Here is a 13,348-nt window from a genome sequence, read left to right on the forward strand (position 1 = left end):
AGATCGCCGGAAGAAATATCAACAACCTCAGATATGCAGATGACACAACCTTGATGGCAGAAAGTGAGGAAGAATTAAAGAACCTTTTAATGAGGGTGAAAGAGGAGAGCGCAAAATATGGTCTGAAGCTCAACATCAAAAAAAAGAAGATCATGGCCACTGGTCCCATCACCTCCTGGCAAATAGAAGGGGAAGAAATGGAGGCAGTGAGAGATTTTACTTTCTTGGGCTCCCTGATCACTGCAGATGGTGACAGCAGTCACGAAATTAAAAGACGCCTGCTCCTTGGGAGAAAGGCGATGGTAAACCTAGATAGCATCTTAAAAAGCAGAGACGTCACCTTGCCAACAAAGGTCTGTATAGTTAAAGCCATGGTTTTCCCAGTAGTGATGTATGGAAGTGAGAGCTGGACCATCAAGAAGGCTGATCGCCGAAGAATTGATGCTTTTGAATTATGGTGCTGGAGGAGACTCTTGAGAGTCCCATGGACTGCAAGAAGATCAAACGCATCCATTCTTAAGGAAATTAGCCCTGAGTGCTCACTGGAAGGACAGATCGTGAAGCTGAGGCTCCAATACTTTGGCCACCTCATGAGAAGAGAAGACTCCCTGGAAAAGACCCTGATGTTGGGAAAGATGGAGGGCACAAGGAGAAGGGGACGACAGAGGATGAGATGGTTGGACAGTGTTCTCGAAGCTACAAACATGAGTCTGACCAAACTGCGGGAGGCAGTAGTAGACAGGAGTGCCTGGCGTGCTCTGGTCCATGGGGTCACGAAGAGTCGGACACGACTAAACGACTAAACAACAAGGCTATAAAACACTGATTAGGAGGATCTAAGTAGAGGTATTTCACAGACTGGGGAACAAATCACTCATGTGTGGGAGGGTGGTTCTATTTAATTCATTCTAAAACAGATTGGGGGGGTCCTGAATTTGATCAGAAAATTCCACCCAGGGGAGGGGACGTTTAACACTTTCTCCACTGATGTTTCCCCGCTCTAAATTGCCCCTCCCTGCACAGCTGCTGTTAGTTCTAGGAGTGGGGAGAACATTGACCCAGCAGCTGTTGACAGTATTCCCTCTCCTGCAGGGTGAATAGAGTTAGTTAGGAGAGCTATTCAGATTGGGGAAATTGCACAGGGTGAAAACAGTTCAACACCTCCCCCCCCCCCAGCACACCCATGCTGCATACAAACATGCAACTGCCTGCACCTATTTTAAACGTGGGGGTTTGTTCCCCACCCCCCAAAGAACAGAAAACATCAGCCAACTCAGTCATGGATCTCCCACTTAACGTCTAGTTTGACTCGGAGACTTAGCAACCTATTTCGGGGACTCTTAGATGACAGGTGGGGTTATTTATGACGGAATGCACCTCCACACACATGCAAATTCCCTGCAAATAGCAAAGTAGATTGTCAAGAAGAAATCTAAATGAGAACCATTCTGTGTGGAATCTAATTTTCCATATGTGGGGATTTAGGGGAAACAGACTGCACCCTCAGGTGGTCCAGTCCAGAAAATGATTTAGCACGTCTGATGTTTGGAAAAAGTAGGGCATGGTTAGTAGAAAACTGAATGATACAGGGAGTTTCCCCCTTTTGTTTTCACCTTTCCTAACACACACACTTGTCTGGAATAGGGCTGGGGAAGTATCTCTTCATAACCTAGAAGACACAGGGCCATTGTATTAAATTGTTAGGAATCACAGGAGAATGAACTACACTAGGAAGGAGAGAAGAGGGCCTTAGGCCAGATCTGTACCATACATTTAAAGCATATCCAACTCACATTTAAAGCACATGACTTCCCCCAAATAACCCTGGGACCTGTAGTTTGATATGGGTATTAGGAAGTGTTAAGTCTCTATGGAGGAACTACAGTTCCCAGGATACTTCGGGGGAAGTCATGTGCTTTAAATGCTATGGAACTCCCCTTATAAACCCTACTTTACTAAAGAGATGTGAAACTTGTGTTTACTCTTCAGGTGTTCCCTTCTACACAATCACAGTCACATGGGGGGGGGACAGGGCTGTGCCAGCAGGCACTGGTGGAAAATGGGGTCCAAAACATCGAGGGCGGGGCACTGAGTGATGAACCCTTTTAAATCAAGGCTTTACAAATCCATAAAACAAACACCAAATATATATATTTCAATATCCAGTATGCACTCTTGTATAAGGCCTGAACTAAATCTCTTTGGCAAACTGGTTTCCCATGCCATGCTACAGCTACTTTGGACATGAATCCCATTGAAACCAATGAATAAGCCGTGCATAATTTAAGGCTGCAGTCCTACAACACTTACAGAGAGGCACATAAAATGTTAGTCAAATACCAAAAACGAATGCGTGACTTTTCCTCAGTCGGCTTGTAAACTGAACAGTAGGTATGTCGCTCAGTGGCGGAGCTCATGCTTTGAGCGCAAAAGGAGATCCCTGGCATCTCCATAGCTCAGTCAGTAAAGCAACAGACTCTTAATCTCAGGGTTGTGAGTTCAAGCCCCATGTTGGGCTTGTAGGGGGTTGGACTAGATGACCCCCGTGGTCCCTTCCAACTCTACAGTTCTATGATTCCAGAAAAAGACTCCTGCCTGAAACCCTGGAGAACAGCTGTCAGTTAGTGTAGACATTATTGAACTAGATGGGCTGATCCTGGACTTATCAAACATCCAGGGAAACTGCTGGAAGCCCATTCATCTCACCCTATACTGATTGCACTTCTAAAAATAATAATAAAAAAGTTTCTTGTGCTGCTGGGTGATCTGTGTTGTGGCGAATCTCCTTTATTATGCCCGCAGGACTTCGTGTTCAGGTGTGTGATGTGCCAGTATTACCCATGTGCAGATTTCTTAATTCTATGTGGAAGTAAACCCTACATGTCAGTCACTGGACATTTTCGTTGATGCGCGTTCTGTATAACGAGTGCACTTGTCTTATTTTGTCAAATCTATAAACATAATAAATATTTCAGAGACTCTACTCATGAATTAAAGACGTGTTGAGGTAATTTTCTACTAATCCCTGTAAGCAATGAAACACTGCAAGCAAACTGACACACTGCAACCCAATGAGGAGGGGAAAGAGTGTGCAGACTGATGCATGCCAGTGTGTTTTGAGGTGCTCCTCCAATCCTGGGACAGCCAGGTCAGCAAAGAGCATTGCTGGTGCATGCTTTACATATTTTTCTTAACACATCTGAAGTTCACCTGGACCATCATGTCACCCTGTGGTTCAAGGGAACAGCTGGCCTGATTGTGGCTAGGCCATGCAACTCCCGCAGCAAAGGGGAAGGTTGTGCTGCTGCCCTCAAGTCGAAGCGAGCAGTTAACAGCTTCTTCTTTTAAGATGCCTTTTCTCCCTGCAAACAGGTTATATTCTCAAAAGATGTCAACTTATCAAACATCCAAAAATAAGGAGCATACAACTGTGGTTGTAAAACAGACAGCAATATTTTCTGTCAAGCTGTGATGTTCTGCATGCATGCAAGATCCTACAAATCATAACTTCCTCCAGTGCTATTTTTCTAGAAGAAGATGTGCTTGAACTCGCCATAAACACCTCCCTCGCTCTCTTAGAGTAGCAATGGCACCCACCTGAGAGGTGACGGAACTGAGTTCCGGAAATTTCTGTCTGAAAAAAAAGCCACGACTTCCTAACATTCTGCTATATTTTGGAAAGTTCCATGTCTTTCCTTGCAGGCTGCACGTCAACATGCTACGTAAAACATCCCCTGTCCTTCCTTAACTTCATTTCTGATGATTCCAGGGGTGACCAACGTGCTGCCCTCAGGCACATAAGCTCCCTCAGAGGTCTTCCCTATTGCTCACAGGGTCCCTCCCCACTGAAATTACCCTTGAAAGAAACATTAAGTTGTAGCCAACGGAGTAGGTTGTGGTGTGCGCTTGGCTGCACAACTGTTTCTCGGGAAATTCAGCAGACATGGAGGTTTACTGATAGGGGCAGATACACCTGCTGCGTTTCTGCCCATCATGAAACTGGTAAAAGCAGGGCTTTTTCTGCCAGAACTCACTGGGACTCAGTTCTGGCACCTCTCAGGTGGGTGCAATTGCTTTTATGAAGCATTCATAGTGAGTTCTGACACCTCTTTTTCTAGAAAAATTGCACCGGTTAAATGCTTATGAAAACTACCCACCACCACCAGTCCTTATGATTTTTGCTTCCTATCCACTCTGGCTAAAGCAGCCTTCCCCCAACCTGGTACTGTCAGGTGTTTTGGACTATAATTCCATCAACCACAGCCAGCATGACCAAAGTTTAGGGATGATGGGAATTATAGTCCAAAACAACTAGAGGGCATGAGATTGGGGAGGGCTGGGCAAAATAAACAAACCTGTATTTTCTTCATTCTGACAAGGGGAGTTGGTTTGGTATTTATGAGGCTTTTAAAAAAATATATATTGGGGCTTTAATATTGCTAAATGGAAATCTTAATCAACATTCCTCGCTGGAATGCTCACCTAAGTTTTTAATGTAAAAAAAAAAGGAAAAGGAATAAAGCACAATAAAGGCTTATGATATATGCACGCACACCCAATAAAATCTGCATTTTCTCAAAGCCTGTTTACTTCTGTTACAGAAAACTGCCCATCTGCAACCAATTCACCCCCCGCCATAGATCCCCAGTGGAATTTAAAGATCAGGCATCCATTCGGCTGTCTCTCCATCGCGAAAAGTTTCATCTGGTTCTGTTAACATGTGTCTGTTCTTTGTTAAAGGCAAGAAGTGTTTGGTTTTTTCCTACTTCAGAAAGGGGCTAATCGCCTTCAGTTTACGCCCCACCTTGTGTTTTCAAGTTTCTAAAAAACAAAACAAAGCACTTAAATGTTTTCCAGGTTCATTTAGGTTGCCTAAGAGCTTGCTGCTCATTTTTAGCATTGTTCAGCATAACTGCTACACTAAGGGGTACCAATTTTTTGAAACCAGCAGGCACATTTCAAATTCTGAGAGAGCGCTGGTGGGTGCCAGGCACAAAATGGCTGTCACAGGGCGGTGGGGGTCGCGTAGCACAAAATGGCTGCCACAGGACGTGGGGTGGTGGTGGTGGCATAGCACAAAATGGCTGCTACAGGGCTTGGTATAACATAAAATGGCTGCCATGGGGAATGCCACAGGACATATAATTAAAGAGACAACAAGCCCTGGCAACTTTATTGTTACCATGGGAAGTCAACTATATTCCTGCTGCTCCCATTTGAGGAGATTACACCACATTGATTACACACAGAGAGAGAGATGCTGTTGCTGTCTAAGAACAACACTACCAGGAAATATAAACAAGGTGGACACATCACATTTACTCTTAATTTCACAGAAGTTGCTTAGAAGGCACCTACACACTTTGTCCGATAACTTTCTTTCTAGGAGGGCCATAGACTTCCTTAAAAACAAGGTATGAGTCTGAGGCAGCTGCCCAAAGGCACCAATGATAATGGTACAGTAACCCATCCGCTTACATGGGGGTTTGGCTTCAAGGGTTACGTCTTATATGTGAAAATATTGTATAGTCAAATGCTTGGAGCAGCCTCATGGTTAGAAGGGGGTAGAGGGAGCATCCACAGAGCTTCCAGAGTCTCTGCACTGAGCAGTCCTTGCCCCCACAAGCAAGGCGCAGAGCTTCAAGGCTCTTTTCGTGCTGGTTCCACTTGGGTTACCTGGCATGAAAAGAGCTGTTAAGTTCTCTGCCTTCCTTGGGACGTGCACACTTTCAAGCAGTCCACCTTCAACCACATATGGCTGAAATCCTGCACATCAAATGCACGTACGATGGATTACTATGGTGCCCTGGGAGGCACAGAATTCTGTGACCACCCAGCTGCAGGTGACCGCAGGCTCTGTAGTAGCAAAGATCTACAAAGAGGCATGTGCCCTGTGCAATGCTCGTAATCCAGCAACAATAATAAGAGGATGTTCCCATATATGAAAATAAAATCAAATAAAACTGCAAAAAGCCATGACACTTAGTGAGCAGGTCCTAACTCATGGGTTAGCAAACCAAGGCCCGTGGGCTGGATCAGGCCCAATTGCCTTCAAGGTCTGCCTGGTGGATGGTCCGGAAATCCAGGCAGCTGCCATAGTGTGTGCACGTGCGCATGCAATGGTTTGGGCGACTCAGCCAGGCTTGGGGGTCAAAAGTGAGGTGGGCGACTGCTGGAGACAAGCCCCTTCTCCGTCCATCATGCGCGCGCAGCAATCTTTTCTGCCAGGGTGGGGGTTAGGGAAGAGGGAAAAGGAGCCACAGTTTGGATTTCCACCATGGATCTGCCGGCGAATGACCTCAGGAAGGGCAGTTGCGGTGGCAGGGGCTCAGAGGCGCCTCAGGAGTGATGCCTACCGGTGTCTGTGGCGGCAGTGCTCCCCACCAGAGGAAGCGGGGAGCGCCTGGGTGGCTGCACTCCAAAGCAGTTCTGCGCTCTGCTGGGGAGTCCACTCATTAGCTACACGGTGCGAGCCATGTAGAGGTAAATGGCCACTGCTGCCTCCTCTTCCCTCACATGGGGAAAATAATGTTTTTGCTTGAGCGGCGCCGGCCTGACTTAGTGTGGACAGCGGCTTTTCCCTTCACCCACACATGCGTACATGCTCTCCAGGACTGACAGGAATGGCACACTTACCTCAGCCCCCCACCCCGCCTTATGAGAGAAATAATAATTGTCAATGTGTAAAACGCAAAGGAAGCAGCATGGGTGTGTGAGGGAACACCCTCCCCCCCCCCCAAAAAAAATCACATTTGGGCAACGTTGGGGTTGGTACCAATAAGGGTTTTTGTAAAAAATGCGGGTCATAATCATGGCAACATATAGTCCGGCCCCCCACAAGGTCTGAGGGACAGTGGACCGGCCCCCTGCTGAAAGAGTCTGCTGACGCCTGTCCTAACTCATATTTTGATTTTCCTGCTGCTGTAAGGGGCATTCAATATGCAATTCAGACCCATTTATAGGCTCCTGTGCAAAAAGGGCATTGATGTTTTGTACACACCTCCATGCAGGTCAAGTTGTTTCCCTGCTGCTCCTTTTGTAGAGAGTTGAAAATGAAGTGTGTTGGCAGATTAACATTCATATTCATTCAGCTGGTACTGGGCAAAATTACATTGTCTTTCCTTATGCCATCCTGAGCCATTTAACTCTCCCAATCGTCTCCATTGCACTTTTCTTAAATGCAGAAAACTGCAGAACTTTTCGTGGAAACCCTGTCTTGATTGGGGATTGTTCAGCAAGGGGAGATGGGCTTCCGCATCACCCTTCATTTAAGCTACTAAGTGGAATAGCAAAATAAGCTGTGTGTTTTCAGTGAAGTACGGTAGTGTACTTTCTGTATTTGCAGTAGGCTGCCCTCTAATGCACATCCGTAGCAAATGCAGCTTATTTCAATATGGCACAGTATTTCGCACCAGCATAACTGCCAGAGTTTGTGCCCATGAAGTCTAATCCTGCAACCACCCTCTCCCCGCAAACACTTCTGCTAAATTCAGGATGTTTACAAATAATCTGTCCATCTTGATTCGGAGACAAGTATTAGAGGTGTTGCTGGGACTTGCAGAGTCAACTTTCCCAACCTAATTCCAGAATCGGCTTTGCTAGCTCTTTCTCTGTTTTATTGAAAGTACTAAATGCTAAGGAAAGTACAGGCAACTCCCCACTTATGTGGGGGTTACGTTCTGGGCTCCTGCATGCATAAGTTAAATGGTGCAAAGTGCAGGGCACCCTCTGAAAAGCTTCTAAACACCTGTTTTTTCTCTTCTTTTCTTTTATACAGTACCTTTGTCTCCAGATTGCCAGAAAGGGCAGGGAGCAGCATGTCCAAGCCCACTGCAATGAAGCTTCCTGCCCAACAGCTGATGAGTGGGGGATGAGAGCTCCTGTGTGCCATTTTGGAGTCCATAAATTCTTTTTTTTTTAAGCCTTTAAAATCTCTTTAGGGTCTATGGAGGGTCTTCTCATGAGCCACAAGGACTTTCCAGCTCTCTCCCATTATTTCCAAGTTTGAATTGATCTACTGGCACCACACATATATGCAGTCACTCGTGAGTCAATCATTTGTACAGTTAGTGGGAGGATACCTATACACATTGTTCCCGGGTAGCATTAAATCCTTAATTGAACAGAAAGGTACGACCACCCAGCACCTTCCTTTTTATTGAAGAAGAACTCCACTATCCTAATAGCCCTTCTTCTCATCAGTGCTAAGACTGAAATGTTCGCTCGGCCTCTAATCCTCTTATAAAACCCCACATCTCTCCAGGTGGTTTGGATTACAATTCTCATCTTCCATGACCTTTGGGCACACTGTCTGTGGCTGATGGGAACTGCAGTCTGAAATATCCAATAGGCACCAAGTTGGGGAAGACTGCTATATAGTATTCTAAGCCTTCAACGCCCAAACAATGTGGACAACAATAGCTGTGCATAAAAAAATTCTCAAGAAAGGCAGCCAAATGGATAGGCTGAAGACAATACTGTTAAAGCATAACTCTCTAAATATCATCATAAATAAGGAGCAGCACATGTCAGGGAATATTTTAGAAGCAAGCCCTATTGTTCAGGATATATACTGTACCTGGCAAGTTGTTTGATGGTAATTGCTTTAAGTGAACGCCAGAGGGTGCCTTTGGGTAATACTTCAGGACCGCTGCTTCAGTTTAGAGACACACACAAGCAAAGGGGAATTCAATCAACGAAGTGCGTAGCTGATGAGTTAATCCATCATCGCTGTCTTATGTACCCAGGGGGAGTTTTATGCCAACAGTTCTTGCAGGTGTAGTTAGTTTCCGAGCCGTTCTGTCATTCTAGTGTCTCGTGTTTGACTATCTTCCGAAGTCCACTTACCTTTAACAGTCAGGAGGTGTTGCGGCCTGGCCATGGCCTTGCCCGCAATCTGGTAGCCAGCTGGGGAGGACTGGCCGGTTGGGCCTGCCCCTGACTGTAGCTTGGGTTAGCTCCCAGGGGAATTAGTTGCGGCCTGCCCAGCCCTCCTCTCCAGCTCGTTGCCAGACCTCCCACCCTGCCAATATTATTATTATTAATATTAATTACAGTGGTGCCTCGCAAGACGAAATTAATCCGTTCCGCGAGTCTCTTCGTCTTGCGGTTTTTTCGTCTTGCGAAGCACGGCTATTAGCGGCTTAGCGGCTATTAGAGGCTTAGCAGCTATTAACGGCTATTAGCGGCTTAGCGGCTTTAAGAAAAAGGAAACAAACTCGCAAGAACTCGCAAGACGAAACAAGCCCATAGGGAAATTCGTCTTGCGGAACGACTCAAAAAACTGAAAACTCTTTCGTCTTGCGTGTTTTTCGTCTTGCGAGGCATTCGTCTTGTGAGGTACCACTGTATTATATTTTATTTATTTATTTATTTATTCATTCATTCATTTATTCATACCCCGCCCATCTGGCTGGGTTTCGCCCGGTCACTCTGGGCGGCTTCCAACAGAATATTAAAATACAATAATCTATTAAACATTAAAAGCTTCCCTAAACAGGGCTGCCTTCAGATGCCTCCCTTTTCCCTGTGTTTTACTATCATACTAGGACCTTGTTCTGGACTTTGTTGGCTGCCATATTCTCAAGGGACGAGGGTGGCACTGTGGGCTAAAACACAGAGCCTAGGACTTGCCGATCAGAACGTCGGCAGTTCGAATCCCTGCGACGGGGTGAGCTCCTGTTGCTCAGTCCCTGCTCCTGCCAACCTAGCAGTTCGAAAGCACGTCAAAGTGCAAGTAGATAAATAGGTACCGCTCCGGCGGGAAGGTAAATGGCATTTCCGTGCGCTGGTCTGGTTCGCCACATGCTGGCCACATGACCTGGAAGCTGTACGCCGGCTCCCTCGGCCAATAAAGTGAGATGAGCGCCGCAACCCCAGAGTCATCCGCGACTGGACCTAACAGTCAGGGGTCCCTTTACCTTTTAGGACCTTGTTCTGGACTTTGTTGGCTGCCATATTCTCACTTAGCAAATTGGCACCGGCCATTTGGTTTTCACCTACCTCATAGCAATTGTCACAGCTTTGTTTTGGTTAGGCATAAGGTAAGCATAGGGTCTTGGCTGGAGGGGAGGTTGTAGCCCCTGCCTGTCCCTCCTTGATAAGGGTATTCTGTTAAAGGGATCCACAAGGAGCTGCTTCTGTCCAGATGCCCAGGCAGGGGCTAGGGCCATAGCACTTCTCCAATGGGGCCCCCTTGTGGTTTACCCTTATATACACTCCCAAGCAGACAGGCTGGAGTGGAATAAATGGCTTTACCTGATTCCTATGCCAAACCATTCACATCTGTAATCAATAAATTTGTGGCCTATTTGAACCCAACTTATATGTTGCTTTCTGGTTTGGTATTCATCTCTTAGGGAGCAACAGGGTCACAGGGCCTTGGCATGCAACAACTGAGTAATTGGCTGCATGAAGGGGAAATTACAGTCCTGGACAAGCACAAACTGGAAACAAAGCAGTATGTCCAACATTTCAGGGGCAAACAGCATAGATAGTGGGATTGCGTATAACCACCCCAATACCATCATGAGCAAAATTATCATGATGCACAATAAAAAGGATGTATAAAAGGACCCTCTAGTTAAATAACCCTTCCCCCCCACATGTTCAAGGGTATGTTACAGGGTATCCTGAACCCCAGTGTGCCTGGAGCTAAGTCCTGACTGTGCACACAGTCCCAAGTGTAACATTAGAGAGCAGTCAGACAGTCCGAATTGTCTAATACAACAAGCAAGGTCCAAAGTCAAGGTCAGGTTTCTGCCTTTGCAGAAGATCCAGGGTTGAAACACACATGGTCAGCCCCAAAGTCATTGTCCAGTGGCATTCCCAAAACAGCCAAGCCATGGTCTATCAACAGAGAAAGCTGAGCAGACACAGAGTCTCTGCCTTGCTTCGCTTCTATCCTTCACAATCTTGATTCCTGCACCTGAGTTTGCTCCAGTTGAGCAACTGTCCTCTCCACTTGATGAGGCAGATGACCCTCACCTGCCCTTAGCCTAATTCAGCTGCATGACCACAGCCTCCTCCCAGATCTAATGAGTTCCATGATCTCCACCTGGACCATTAGTAAGCTGGGCTGTGTTTCCTTGCCTCCCTCAGTCTCCTGGAGTGCACTTCCTGCTGTTCCTGATGCCTCACAGCCTACCATGTCTGCAGAGATGGGGCACCTCTGGTTCTGTGTCTCCTTCCCCTGGTGCCTGTGAACTGTCTGCTACCCTCCTGACGTCCTCCAATATCCCGTGAGTACCTTCTAAGCCCCCAACCTCCCCTTCCCCATCTTCAGCTTGCCCCAGTGTGTATCAATCATAGGCACACCCCTCACTGGGATCCTCCTCCCCTTCCTCATTGTCCTGCCAGTTCATGACACATGACCCCCTGAGCAAGCCCTACTGCCACCACATCTCCTAGCCATGTTCCTGACACCTGCACATTCACTTTAGAAAAAGCTACCTAGAAGGACACACACACCCCACTCACCATCTTAGGAAGCAGCCACACACTAGGACCCTTGGTTCACCTCACTAAGTATTGTCTGATTTTGGTTTTTTTTGTTGTTTTTTTGGAGGTTGCTGACGCAGGATGTAAATATATTCTTTTTTGGGGGGCGGGAAGTTATTTTAACATACTTGCTAAGAAACATCTGTTGTGCAAAAACATTGCTGGTGGTTTGTTTCCAGGGAAAGAAACAAATTTGGCTTTCATACATCTTACTGAGGTTTGTCAGGAATAGATTTACCCTTTTGCTGAAGACAATGCACTTGGCTGATACAGCTGCCAGCACAAGCTAACTAGGTCAAGACTATCTTTGCGCCTGGAAACTGGTGTATTTTTGATCATGTCTCAGTATGGGGAAGGAGGAATTCCTATGTGACTGGCTGCCGCATCCTGTTGAATGTACACTTTCTTCTTGTTTCACATTTAACGCTAAGTGAAACCATTGGCTCAGTGCAAATGAGTGGGCTTCTGGGCAGGAAATCATGGCTGCTTTGCTCCTCACCAGTCATTCTGCTGTTGCACTGAGCTGAGCCTACGCTTTGGCCTAGTCTCTTGTCTGAACCTGGTGGTTTAGCCTCTGGTTTTGCTCTTCCAGACAATAGCTGTGTACTGCATCTAGTATGCTCCCACTGCTGATTTCGGAAGCAGTATACCCATGACACTAGCCACAGATCTATCATGTATCTACCCTGTCTTTCCTAATGGCATGCTGTGTTTTGATGCATTCCCCCACCCCACAACCAGTTTGTCTGACTTGAGAAAAATAGTGGTCTTTTCAGCTGATAGTGTGTACACAGCCCAAGAACAAACTGTAAACTATGGACAAACCATGCTGAGTGGTAGTTTGGCTAAGTGTTGCAGGCAAGCCCACCTTCTGTGGCAAACCTGGTTTAGCCTTTATGTTATGTGTGAAATTGTCCATCAAGCATCAAAAGTTTGCTGGATGAGGGGTGGGAATAATGGTCAGTAGCTACAGTGTTAGGTTGGGAGTTTCACATTCTTCATTTAGCAAAGGAAGGGGTGGGTGTGGGCACATTGCCGTTGCTATTTTTCATTTTATAAAAATAAAAGGTGTTAAGTCTTTGAAACAGTTCATCGCACAAGAAATATAAAAATAAACGAAAGCATCATAGCATCAAATTATAAAAGTACACATATTTTAAAAGTACAGTCAGATTTTAAAAGTACAAACAGAAGTCAATTGGCAACACCAGAAATAAAACCCCACATCACTGTTCACTAGGGGCCAGATTCAACTAACCAGTCCCTATAATGGAAGTCTATGAAAAGACTTCTGTGAGTGCAAAAGGGCTTCCCCCTTCTTCCTTCCATGCCCACCCCCATTGGCTGGGGGTGGGGAAGTACACCCAGAACAGTATGTGCAGGGGGGAGGTATTTCCAAACAGAGCAATTCCCAATGGGTGTTTATGGTGGGATCGATGAGATTGGTGCTTCTGACCCAAAATCACAGTCCATATCCCCCACCACTACCTGGAATCCAGATTTGCACTGGAGGGAAATCTGAAAAGCTGTGTTAAAAACAAACAAACAAACAAACAAACCTGTTCCCAATGACTCACCTGTGATATCTCAATGACCTGCTTGCAAATTAAGGCCAAGACTTACAAGACCCTACATTTGCAGAGCGAAGGGGTGGGGTATATATCTCCTTTACTGATGTTATGCTGCTGTACGGTTCTAGGCTGCACTTTGTGAATTCTGTGTTCCTGTTGCTTTTGTAAGTTGCCTGGTATTTTTTGGTACGTACTGTTGTTTGTATTTAAACTTTATTGATTTACAACTGTGAACTGCTCATTGGACACAGTTTCCTGGGTGGTATTTAAAAAATGCC

General features: G+C 46.0%; 1 long non-coding RNA gene across 1 annotated transcript in view; it reads left to right on the forward strand.

Moving 5' to 3' along the window:
* The first annotated feature begins 5,045 nt into the window (after positions 1–5,045).
* The window catches only part of LOC128423521 (uncharacterized), a 33,629-nt gene continuing 25,326 nt past the window's right edge, over positions 5,046–13,348 (forward strand). The window contains exons 1-2 of the long non-coding RNA XR_008332782.1: positions 5,046–5,303; positions 7,778–8,045. This is a non-coding gene — a long non-coding RNA (uncharacterized LOC128423521). The remainder of the gene's footprint in view (positions 5,304–7,777; positions 8,046–13,348) is intronic.

Source organism: Podarcis raffonei, chromosome 11 (genome assembly GCF_027172205.1).
Source record: "Podarcis raffonei isolate rPodRaf1 chromosome 11, rPodRaf1.pri, whole genome shotgun sequence".
NCBI classification, from domain to species: domain Eukaryota; kingdom Metazoa; phylum Chordata; class Lepidosauria; order Squamata; family Lacertidae; genus Podarcis; species Podarcis raffonei.